Raw genomic sequence first — 12,213 nt, forward strand, 5'->3', positions numbered from 1 at the left:
GTAAAGGTACAGGGACAGCAGCGGGAACGGGGGCAAGGGCACTACGCTGAGTGAGTGACATCACAATCAAAACTCACCCAGGCGTATGCGTAAAGGTACAGGGACAGCAGCGGGAACGGGGGCAAGGGCACTACGCTGGGTGAGTGACATCACAATCAAAACTCACCCAGGCGTATGCGTAATGGTACAGGGACAGCAACGGGGCGAGGGCATCGCCACCGGGTGGCTGGCTGTCCGAGCCGAGGAACAGAGCGCTGGAACAGCGGCGGTGGCGAGGATGTCGTCCACCGGGTAGCCGCTGTCGGAGCCGAGGAACAGAGTGCGCGCCACACCTTGGTGTGCGCGTCGGAACAGAGAGCTGGAACAGTGGCGGTGGCGAGGATGTCGTCCACCGGGTAGCCGCTGTCGGAGCCGAGGAACAGAGTGCGCGCCACACCTTGGTGTGCGCGTCGGAACAGAGAGCTGGAACAGTGGCGGTGGCGAGGATGTCGTCCACCGGGTAGCCGCTGTCGGAGCCGAGGAACAGAGTGCGCGCCACACCTTGGTGTGCGCGTCGGAACAGAGAGCTGGAACAGTGGCGGTGGCGAGGATGTCGTCCACCGGGTAGCCGCTGTCGGAGCCGAGGAACAGAGTGCGCGCCACACCTTGGTGTGCGCGTCGGAACAGAGAGCTGGAACAGTGGCGGTGGCGAGGATGTCGTCCACCGGGTAGCCGCTGTCGGAGCCGAGGAACAGAGTGCGCGCCACACCTTGGTGTGCGCGTCGGAACAGAGAGACGCCTCGGGGTGCGTCTGCGAGGAGGAGTGTGCCAAGCACGAAGGTCTGGAAGATGCGCGTCGGCGCGCTGAGGTCTGGAGAGCGTGCCAAGCTCGAAGGTCTGGAAGATGCGCGTCTGTGCGCTGGTACGGAGGAGCGTGCCAAGCTCGAAGGTCTGGAAGATGCGCGTCAGTGCGCTGGTACGGAGGAGCGTGCCAAGCTCGAAGGTCTGGAAGATGCGCGTCTGTGCGCTGGTACGGAGGAGCGTGCCAAGCTCGAAGGTCTGGAAGATGCGCGTCAGTGCGCTGGTACGGAGGAGCGTGCCAAGCTCGAAGGTCCGGGTGATGCGCGTTGGTCTAGATGTGCGTCAGGACGAACAGCTGCGCTGGGGTCTGCAGTGGAGCGCTGGGGTGCCTCCCGTGGAAGTTACAGGGAGCGCAGAACAGTCTCCTCCACAGGCTACGGCGACAGCAGACGAAGGCTGGAGCAAACATCTCAAGGCTGGAGAGAACCATCTTACAGCATTGGTAGACCAGAGGATCTCCCGAAAGAGTCTAGATGTTAGAGAATATGACTCAGCATGAATACAACACGACCCCACGCCAAAACGAGGGGAAGCGCCCTGGTATTTAAAGCCCACAGGGGGACTAATTAGCCTGCCACCACAGGTGCGAGAGATAATAGAATATCAAACAGGTGTGGCCACTAAGGGTAAGGAACGAGAGGGTGGGGGCTAGAGAGAGTGAGTAGGGAATTCCTAACAGTAGGCTTAAAGAAGACAGAGAGAGAGAGTGAGTAGGGAATTCCTAACAGTAGGCTTAAAGAAGACAGAGAAAGTTGGTGAGCAGCGGACAAAACCTCACAGTATCCCCCCCTCCAACGGGAGCCACCCGGCGACCCAAAACAAATACAGACAGAGTGGCAGGGGGCAAAACAAGAGGTACTGGCCAAGCCAGCAGGGGAAGCCACCACAAGAGTGGGGCTAGCAAAAGAAACAGGGTCGCCGAGGGGTAACTAGGGTAGCAGAGGGGCAACTGGGGGAACCGGTCTAGAGGAACTGGTCTAGAGGAACTGGGTCTAGAGAACTAGTCTAGAGGAACTGGTCTAGAGAACTGGTCTAGAGAACTGGTCTAGAGAACTGGGCTAGAGAACCGGGCTAGAGAACTGGTCTAGAGAACTGGTCTAGAGGAACTGAGGGGCAAGCAGGGTAGCTAAGGGGTAACCATGGAAGCACCGGGAAAGGGCTAGCAGAGGGAAGGTTAGCTGCCAGGGCACTGATAGCTACAGGGCCTATGCTAGCTGTACTGCTACATCAACATAGAGGCTGCGCAAGCTGCCGGAGCCAGGCTAGCAGAGGGAAAGGGTAGCTGCCAGGGCACTGATAGCTACAGGGCCTATGCTAGCTGTACTGCTACATCAACATAGAGGCTGCGCTAGCTGCCGGAGCTAGGCTGGCAGACAGGGCTGGACCAGCATGAGAGCACAAGCTAGCTGGAAGGACAGTCCTAGCTGTGTGAGAAAAACTGACCTTGCTAGCTGAAAGGGCAGTCCTAGCAGTGGGATAAACTACACAAAAAAGTGGAGGCCATGCAGAGGGACCGGGTTAGCTGCTTGGGCCTGGCTAGCTACAGGGCCTATGCCAGCTGCAAGGCTGCATTAACATAGAGGCTGTGCTAACAGCCGGGGCCAAGCTAGCAGACCGGGGCCATGCAGAGGGAAACTGGGTTAGCCGCCAGGGCATGGCTAGCTACAGGGGGGTCAAACAGGGCAAAACGGGAAGCAAACAGGGGAGCTAACCGGGGAGACTAACAAGCTAAACAGGGGAGTAACAGGCTAACAAGGGAGCTAAACAGGACAAACAGGGAAGCTAAACTGGGCAAACAGGGAAGCTAACAGGGCTAACAGGGGAGCTAGAGGGAACAAGAAAAAAAAAAGGCAAACTCAACATACACCGTCTGTGCTGGCTGGGGTCGTCGATTTGGTGGGGTCGTACTGTTATGGTTTGTAACCGACCCCAATCGCACAACACAAGACAGGTATGGTGGTTTGCCAAGAAACAGATATTTATTGTGAACAGGGAAAAAGGGCACTGTCCCTTTAAGGGAGAAAACACAAAACACTGGAAACACACAAGAGGGGAAGGTAAAGTGCCTTTAAGAGGCGGGCAGGAAAAGGGAACACTATGGGAAAGTTAGGGAACGCCTAAGGGAAGGTTAAGGGAACGCCTTGGGACAGAGGAACTAGAGACTAGGTAAACCAGGGACAAGGAGAACTAGGGAGAGAGGACTAGGGACTAGGAGAGCTAGGGATAGAGGACTAGGGACAGAGGGGACTGAGGCCCGCGGAGGCGGGCTGGGGAACAGGGAGGAACTGGGGACAGAGAGGACTGAGGCCCGCGGAGGCGGGCTGGGGAACAGGGAGGAACTGGGGACAGAGGACCGCGGAGGCGGGCTGGGGACAGGGAGGAACTGGGGACTGGTGGGAAAACATCTGGGCCGCTCTGCAGAACAGAGGAGAGGGTTAATATTCAAAGGGAACAAACAGAGCAGATGCAGAACAGTCCAAAAAACAAAGTGACAAAGTAAATACTATCTTCGTGTGAACAAACACACAGTGGGAGATGGAATGTCCAAAATAATATCCACGAGAGAACAAAACAGAGTGGGAGATGAAATGTCCAAAACGAATAACAAAGTGAGAACTAAAGGAGGCAATACGCTGGGGAACAGCAGCGGGACGAGGGCAAGGGGCATTACGCTGAGTGAGTGACATCACAATCAAAACTCACCCAGGCGTATGCGTAAAGGTACAGGGACAGCAGCGGGAACGGGGGCAAAAAGCATTACGCTGAGTGAGTGACATCACAATCAAAACTCACCCAGGCGTATGCGTAAAGGTACAGGGACAGCAGCGGGAACGGGGGCAAGGGCACTACGCTGAGTGAGTGACATCACAATCAAAACTCACCCAGGCGTATGCGTAAAGGTACAGGGACAGCAGCGGGAACGGGGGCAAGGGCACTACGCTGAGTGAGTGACATCACAATCAAAACTCACCCAGGCGTATGCGTAAAGGTACAGGGACAGCAGCGGGAACGGGGGCAAGGGCACTACGCTGGGTGAGTGACATCACAATCAAAACTCACCCAGGCGTATGCGTAATGGTACAGGGACAGCAACGGGGCGAGGGCATCGCCACCGGGTGGCTGGCTGTCCGAGCCGAGGAACAGAGCGCTGGAACAGCGGCGGTGGCGAGGATGTCGTCCACCGGGTAGCCGCTGTCGGAGCCGAGGAACAGAGTGCGCGCCACACCTTGGTGTGCGCGTCGGAACAGAGAGCTGGAACAGTGGCGGTGGCGAGGATGTCGTCCACCGGGTAGCCGCTGTCGGAGCCGAGGAACAGAGTGCGCGCCACACCTTGGTGTGCGCGTCGGAACAGAGAGCTGGAACAGTGGCGGTGGCGAGGATGTCGTCCACCGGGTAGCCGCTGTCGGAGCCGAGGAACAGAGTGCGCGCCACACCTTGGTGTGCGCGTCGGAACAGAGAGCTGGAACAGTGGCGGTGGCGAGGATGTCGTCCACCGGGTAGCCGCTGTCGGAGCCGAGGAACAGAGTGCGCGCCACACCTTGGTGTGCGCGTCGGAACAGAGAGCTGGAACAGTGGCGGTGGCGAGGATGTCGTCCACCGGGTAGCCGCTGTCGGAGCCGAGGAACAGAGTGCGCGCCACACCTTGGTGTGCGCGTCGGAACAGAGAGACGCCTCGGGGTGCGTCTGCGAGGAGGAGTGTGCCAAGCACGAAGGTCTGGAAGATGCGCGTCGGCGCGCTGAGGTCTGGAGAGCGTGCCAAGCTCGAAGGTCTGGAAGATGCGCGTCTGTGCGCTGGTACGGAGGAGCGTGCCAAGCTCGAAGGTCTGGAAGATGCGCGTCAGTGCGCTGGTACGGAGGAGCGTGCCAAGCTCGAAGGTCTGGAAGATGCGCGTCTGTGCGCTGGTACGGAGGAGCGTGCCAAGCTCGAAGGTCTGGAAGATGCGCGTCAGTGCGCTGGTACGGAGGAGCGTGCCAAGCTCGAAGGTCCGGGTGATGCGCGTTGGTCTAGATGTGCGTCAGGACGAACAGCTGCGCTGGGGTCTGCAGTGGAGCGCTGGGGTGCCTCCCGTGGAAGTTACAGGGAGCGCAGAACAGTCTCCTCCACAGGCTACGGCGACAGCAGACGAAGGCTGGAGCAAACATCTCAAGGCTGGAGAGAACCATCTTACAGCATTGGTAGACCAGAGGATCTCCCGAAAGAGTCTAGATGTTAGAGAATATGACTCAGCATGAATACAACACGACCCCACGCCAAAACGAGGGGAAGCGCCCTGGTATTTAAAGCCCACAGGGGGACTAATTAGCCTGCCACCACAGGTGCGAGAGATAATAGAATATCAAACAGGTGTGGCCACTAAGGGTAAGGAACGAGAGGGTGGGGGCTAGAGAGAGTGAGTAGGGAATTCCTAACAGTAGGCTTAAAGAAGACAGAGAGAGAGAGTGAGTAGGGAATTCCTAACAGTAGGCTTAAAGAAGACAGAGAAAGTTGGTGAGCAGCGGACAAAACCTCACAATATGTTATGATGAATTGAAAATGGGGGACCCTGATGTAAACAAGACGAAAGTCTTTCTCTGGTCTGCATCCCCTTAACAATTGTATGTATTGAGCTGTACTGTACTGTACCCATTCTGCAATCTGTTAATAAAGTTTTCAATCAATCAATCACTCATTTATATATTTTATACCCAGTTTAATCACCTGTACATTGTATATTACTATTACACTTTACCGTTACATTTGTACTCTGGTTGGATGCCAAACTTATTTTCGTTGTACTGTACTTGTGCCGTATGATGACAATACATTTTAATCTAATCTAACTTGTCTTATAAATATCTTTCTCGTTCCTTAACCGTTTTAAAAAGGTCAAAAACAGCCATTTTCTTTGGTTATTTTTATTTAATTTTATGTAGATACTATCTATATCTGTACATATCCCTTACCTACTCTTACTAGTTACACTGCTGGCCAGTATGACTTACTACCATAGTGTCTTTATACCTGTATCACTGTAGATATTAATACTATATCTATATCTGTACATATCCCTTACCTACTCTTACTAGTTACACTGCTGGCCAGTATGACCTTACTACCATTTGTGCCGTATGATGACAATACATGTTAATCTAATCTAACTTGTTTTATAAATATCTTTCTCGTTCCTTAACCGGTTTTAAAAAGGTCAAAAACAGCCATTTTCTTGGGTTATTTTTATTTAATTTTATTTCTCTCTCTCCTTCGTTTGGTTGGACATCAAGATGGATCGTTTGGGACAGTGTAATCCCTCTAAACCTCGCAAGTGGTTGTTTATGCAATATCCCTAAACTGCATCAAAGCTAATTTGGCCCCGACTGCAGCGGCTCTCCGACAACAAGGTAAGCCGAGAACCTTACGGGCCCCGTGATGAGGAGGCCGTTTCACAACCAAAAAAAAAAAAAAAAGGGGCCCAAAATCAAGAACTCCACTTTGGGGCAAATTTCCTTTAGGGGCCTCTCAGCTGTTTAATGCCTCCCTGCGCTGGGGGGGGGGGGGGCTTAATGAAGTGCTTTCAGATGGAAAGGCTTTGCGACCGCTCCACTCCGAGGCTTACACTGCAGCTCCTAGTGCCCCCCCCCCCCCCCCCACACACACACACACACACACCTTAGCCTAAAATAAGAGCATTAGCTAAGCCTCAGCCACCGCTGCACCACCTTCCAAACTCAGAAGCAACCGAACGTATCCCCCCCCCCCCCCCCCCCCAGGGGCGGCCTTATACAGTTCAGGGGGCCCGGGTCCACATGAAATATGGGGCCCTCGTCTTGTTCCAACAGCCCCCCCCCCCCAGTATGGACATCAGGCGGGAAGCTACTGTAGCCACTGTGCCAAACTCACGTTCTCTTTTGTCCTCTCACCAGGTCCTTTTCTCTTTTGTCCTCTCATCAGGTCCTTTTCTCTTTTGTTCTCTCATCAGGTCCTTTTCTCTTTTGTTCTCTCATCAGGTCCTTTTCTCTTTTGTCCTCTCATCAGGTCCTTTTCTCTTTTGTTCTCTCATCAGGTCCTTTTCTCTTTTGTCCTCTCACCAGGTCCTTTTCTCTTTTGTCCTCTCACCAGGTCCTTTTCTCTTTTGTCCTCTCACCAGGTCCTTTTCTCTTTTGTTCTCTCACCAGGTCCTTTTCTCTTTTGTTCTCTCATCAGGTCCTTTTCTCTTTTGTCCTCTCACCAGGTCCTTTTCTCTTTTGTTCTCTCACCAGGTCCTTTTCTCTTTTGTTCTCTCATCAGGTCCTTTTCTCTTTAGTCCTCTCCCCAGGTCCTTTAGTCCTCTCCCCAGGTCCTTTTGTTCTCTCACCAGGTCCTTTTCTCTTTTGTTCTCTCATCAGGTCCTTTTCTCTTTAGTCCTCTCCCCAGGTCCTTTTGTTCTCTCACCAGGTCCTTTTCTCTTTTGTCCTCTCATCAGGTCCTTTTCTCTTTTGTCCTCTCATCAGGTCCTTTAGTCCTCTCCCCAGGTCCTTTTGTCCTCTCCCCAGGTCCTTTTGTCCTCTCATCAGGTCCTTTTGTCCTCTCATCAGGTCCTTTAGTCCTCTCACCAGGTCCTCTTGTCGTCTCCCCAGGTTCCTTTGTCCTCTCACCAGGTCCTTTTGTCCTCTCCCCAGGTCCCTTTGTCCTCTCACCAGGTCCCTTTGTCCTCTCACCAGGGCCTGAGCAGGGAATCCATGGCTCTCAAAACTATGAGCAAGGTGAATGGCAGAACTATACATTTCTGGCCAGAAAAGCACATTTATTAGACCCTGAAAGTCTTCGCATTCTGGCAAATTCACTTGTTTCTTGTTGCTTCGACTATGCTATCTGTTCTTGGTACGGAGGTCTGACCAAAGTTTTAAAAGATAAGTTACAGGTTTCCCAGAACAAACTCATCCGATTAACTCTATAGGACTATAGCCTCCAGAGCACATGTGGGCAAACAACACTCCAGTTGCTGGGCGGGCTCCCTCTGGAAGCCAGGTCCGTTCAACTACAGCTCAACATAGTTAATCACAACATTTATAATAATAGGACCCCTCAAGGCGGCTGGGTGGCGCAGCGGACATTGCGCTCGTCACCAACGCAAGAGACACCGGGTTCGAATCCGGCTGTCGGCGTTGCCTCCGGCTTGGACCGGCCGTCATACTGGCTCAATTGGCAGAGTCAGCGGGTGGAAGTCGATGGGTGGTAATCTGGACGTTGTGGACAGCGACTCCTACAGGTCGGTTGGGGGACGCCTGCACAGCAGAGACAGGAATTGGCGGGGGTAGTAGTGTGAGCCTCCCACACGTTACACCTCGCCAATGAGAGTCCGTGCTGGCAGGTGAAAAGATGTGACAGGTTGCCTCCTCGTGTACCGGAGGGGACACGTGATGCAAGGCTTCTATCCTCCCTACAACCGGCCAGTGGGGGGCATATGCGAGCAACGTTCAAGACAGAGGAGGGGAGAATTGGAAACACAAAATTGGGATGGGAGAAAAATAGAAAATAAAGAGAAAAAGTGGATAAAAAAAAAAATAATAGGACCCCTCTTATCTTACAAATTATTTTCAGTGGAACAGGGACATGCATACCCATAACACCAGAGCCAGCATTGCCGACCTGTGTGTTCCAAGGTTCAAAACAAATATGGGCAAATGTTCTTTTAAATTCTGGGGAGCCACAAATTGGAATTTGCTACAGTACCTTCACAGCTAAAATGCATTAGTAGCCAACACAATTTGAAGAAAAAAGTCAAATCATGGTTCCTCGACAATGTCAAAAACTAGATTTTAAAATGCATGAAAATGTTGTCTGATACATTGTTGTCTGTGGCTACGACTTACAAGTTCTGTACGACAAGTCAGCAGGAAGGGTACAACTCTATCAGCTGAGTAACAGTAAATGTGTTCATTAAACATTATAAACCAATTCAACTGAAAACTAGAATTAAACTGCACGGACCACAATATATGACGTATATAATGCCAGTTATAATATAACCGATGGGGCACACAGACCCTCATCTGCACCTTTGTTTACACTGTTTACTTGCTTATATTTTTATATTCAGAGTTAATTATATTATTTACGACCTCCCGGGTGACGGTGGCTCGGGAGGTAGAGCAGTCGTCTGGTAATCTGGAGGTTCCCGGTTAGATTATACCGCTCATACCGTGCAGCGTGTTGAAGTGTCCTTGAGCAAGACACTTAACCCCTAACTGCTCCTGATGAGCAGGGTGGCACCTCCGCCGTCGGTGTGTGAATGAGTGAGTGAAGCGCTTTGGATAAAAGCTGCTATATAAATGCAGGCATTTACCATTTACACTGCTTATTTTTTATCTTTAATATAATTGTATTGCCTATATTTAAGTTTTCTACTATTATTATGCCCATACCTGCGCATGACATTTTATTTGGTTGTTTGTTTGATGTGTTTTAACTATTTCTCTTACCTCTGTGATGTATCGTCTGTCTCTTTTATATTTTATCTTATAAAACATTTTTGTCCCCTTTCCCTGTTACCCTTCGAGAGGTCCTCTTGTCCTCTCCCCAGGTCCTCTTGTCCTCTCACCAGGTCCTTTTGTCCTCTCACCAGGTCCTTTTGTCCTCTCACCAGGTCCTTTTGTCCTCTCACCAGGTCCTTTTGTCCTCTCACCAGGTCCTTTTGTTCTCTCACCAGGTCCTTTTTTCCTCTCACCAGGTCCTCTTGTCCTCTCACCAGGTCCTCTTGTCCTCTCACCAGGTCCTTTTGTCCTCTCACCAGGTCCTTTTGTCCTCTCACCAGGTCCTTTTGTCCTCTCACCAGGTCCTCTTGTCCTCTCACCAGGTCCTTTTGTCCTCTCACCAGGTCCTTTAGTCCTCTCACCAGGTCCTTTTGTCCTCTCTCCAGGTCCTTTTGTCCTCTCACCAGGTCCTCTTGTCCTCTCACCAGGTCCTCTTGTCCTCTCACCAGGTCCTCTTGTCCTCTCACCAGGTCCTTTTGTCCTCTCACCAGGTCCTTTTGTCCTCTCATCAGGTCCTCTTGTCCTCTCACCAGGTCCTTTTGTCCTCTCACCAGGTCCTTTTGTCCTCTCACCAGGTCCTCTTGTCCTCTCACCAGGTCCTTTTGTCCTCTCACCAGGTCCTTTTGTCCTCTCACCAGGTCCTTTTGTCCTCTCACCAGGTCCTTTTGTCCTCTCACCAGGTCCTCTTGTCCTCTCACCAGGTCCTTTTGTCCTCTCACCAGGTCCTTTTGTCCTCTCACCAGGTCCTTTTGTCCTCTCACCAGGTCCCTTTGTCCTCTCACCAGGTCCTTTTGTCCTCTCACCAGGTCCTTTTGTCCTCTCACCAGGTCCTCTTGTCCTCTCACCAGGTCCTCTTGTCCTCTCACCAGGTCCTTTTGTCCTCTCTCCAGGTCCTTTTGTCCTCTCACCAGGTCCTCTTGTCCTCTCACCAGGTCCTCTTGTCCTCTCACCAGGTCCTCTTGTCCTCTCACCAGGTCCTCTTGTCCTCTCACCAGGTCCTCTTGTCCTCTCACCAGGTCCTCTTGTCCTCTCACCAGGTCCTCTTGTCCTCTCACCAGGTCCTCTTGTCCTCTCACCAGGTCCTCTTGTCCTCTCACCAGGTCCTTTTGTCCTCTCACCAGGTCCTTTTGTCCTCTCACCAGGTCCTTTTGTCCTCTCACCAGGTCCTCTTGTCCTCTCACCAGGTCCTCTTGTCCTCTCACCAGGTCCTTTTGTCCTCTCACCAGGTCCCTTTGTCCTCTCACCAGGTCCTCTTGTCCTCTCACCAGGTCCTCTTGTCCTCTCACCAGGTCCTTTTGTCCTCTCACCAGGTCCTCTTGTCCTCTCACCAGGTCCTTTTGTCCTCTCACCAGGTCCTTTAGTCCTCTCACCAGGTCCTTTTGTCCTCTCACCAGGTCCTTTTGTCCTCTCACCAGGTCCTCTTGTCCTCTCACCAGGTCCTTTTGTCCTCTCCCCAGGTCCTTTTGTCCTCTCCCCAGGTCCTTTTGTCCTCTCATCAGGTCCTTTTGTCCTCTCACCAGGTCCTCTTGTCCTCTCACCAGGTCCTTTAGTCCTCTCACCAGGTCCTTTTGTCCTCTCACCAGGTCCTCTTGTCCTCTCACCAGGTCCTTTTGTCCTCTCTCTCACCAGGTCCTTTTGTCCTCTCACCAGGTCCTTTTGTCCTCTCACCAGGTCCTTTAGTCCTCTCCCCAGGTCCTTTAGTCCTCTCACCAGGTCCTCTTGTCCTCTCACCAGGTCCTTTTGTCCTCTCATCAGGTCCTTTTGTCCTCTCACCAGGTCCTATTGTCCTCTCACCAGGTCCTTTAGTCCTCTCACCAGGTCCTCTTGTCCTCTCCCCAGGTCCTTTTGTCCTCTCACCAGGTCCTCTTGTCCTCTCACCAGGTCCTCTTGTCCTCTCACCAGGTCCTTTTGTCCTCTCACCAGGTCCTCTTGTCCTCTCACCAGGTCCTCCTCTCCCCAGGTCCTTTTGTCCTCTCACCAGGTCCTTTTGTCCTCTCACCAGGTCCTTTTGTCCTCTCACCAGGTCCTCTTGTCCTCTCACCAGGTCCTCCTCTCACCAGGTCCTCTTGTCCTCTCCCCAGGTCCTTTTGTCCTCTCCCCAGGTCCTTTTGTCCTCTCACCAGGTCCTCTTGTCCTCTCCCCAGGTCCTTTTGTCCTCTCACCAGGTCCTCTTGTCCTCTCACCAGGTCCTCTTGTCCTCTCACCAGGTCCTCTTGTCCTCTCACCAGGTCCTTTTGTCCTCTCTCCAGGTCCTCTTGTCCTCTCACCAGGTCTTCTTGTCCTCTCACCAGGTCCTCTTGTCCTCTCACCAGGTCCTTTTGTCCTCTCACCAGGTCCTTTTGTCCTCTCACCAGGTCCTCTTGTCCTCTCACCAGGTCCTCTTGTCCCTCTCACCAGGTCCTTTTGTCCTCTCACCAGGTCCTTTTGTCCTCTCCCCAGGTCCTCTTGTCCTCTCCCCAGGTCCTTTTGTCCTCTCATCAGGTCCTTTTGTCCTCTCACCAGGTCCTTTTGTCCTCTCACCAGGTCCTCTTGTCCTCTCACCAGGTCCTCTTGTCCTCTCTCCAGGTCCTCTTGTCCTCTCACCAGGTCTTCTTGTCCTCTCACCAGGTCCTCTTGTCCTCTCACCAGGTCCTTTAGTCCTCTCACCAGGCCGTCATTGAAAATAAGAATGTGTTCTTAACGGACCTGCCGGTTGAATAATGGTTTAAAAAAAAGAAATAAAAATAAAATAAAAGTCAATCCAGGGTGCGTTTTGCTTCGTCAATCCGGGGGGCCCAGCTAGCAGGCGGGGCCCGTTTTAGATAGAATGGGTGAAACACACTGTATAGCTAAGGCCGCCTGTGCGCCCCCCCCCCCCCCCCCCCGACCCCCCCCCCCCCCCTC

The sequence above is a fragment of the Notolepis coatsorum genome (genome assembly GCF_963971535.1).
Source record: "Notolepis coatsorum genome assembly, chromosome: 3".
In the NCBI taxonomy this organism is placed as follows: Eukaryota; Metazoa; Chordata; class Actinopteri; order Aulopiformes; family Paralepididae; genus Notolepis; species Notolepis coatsorum.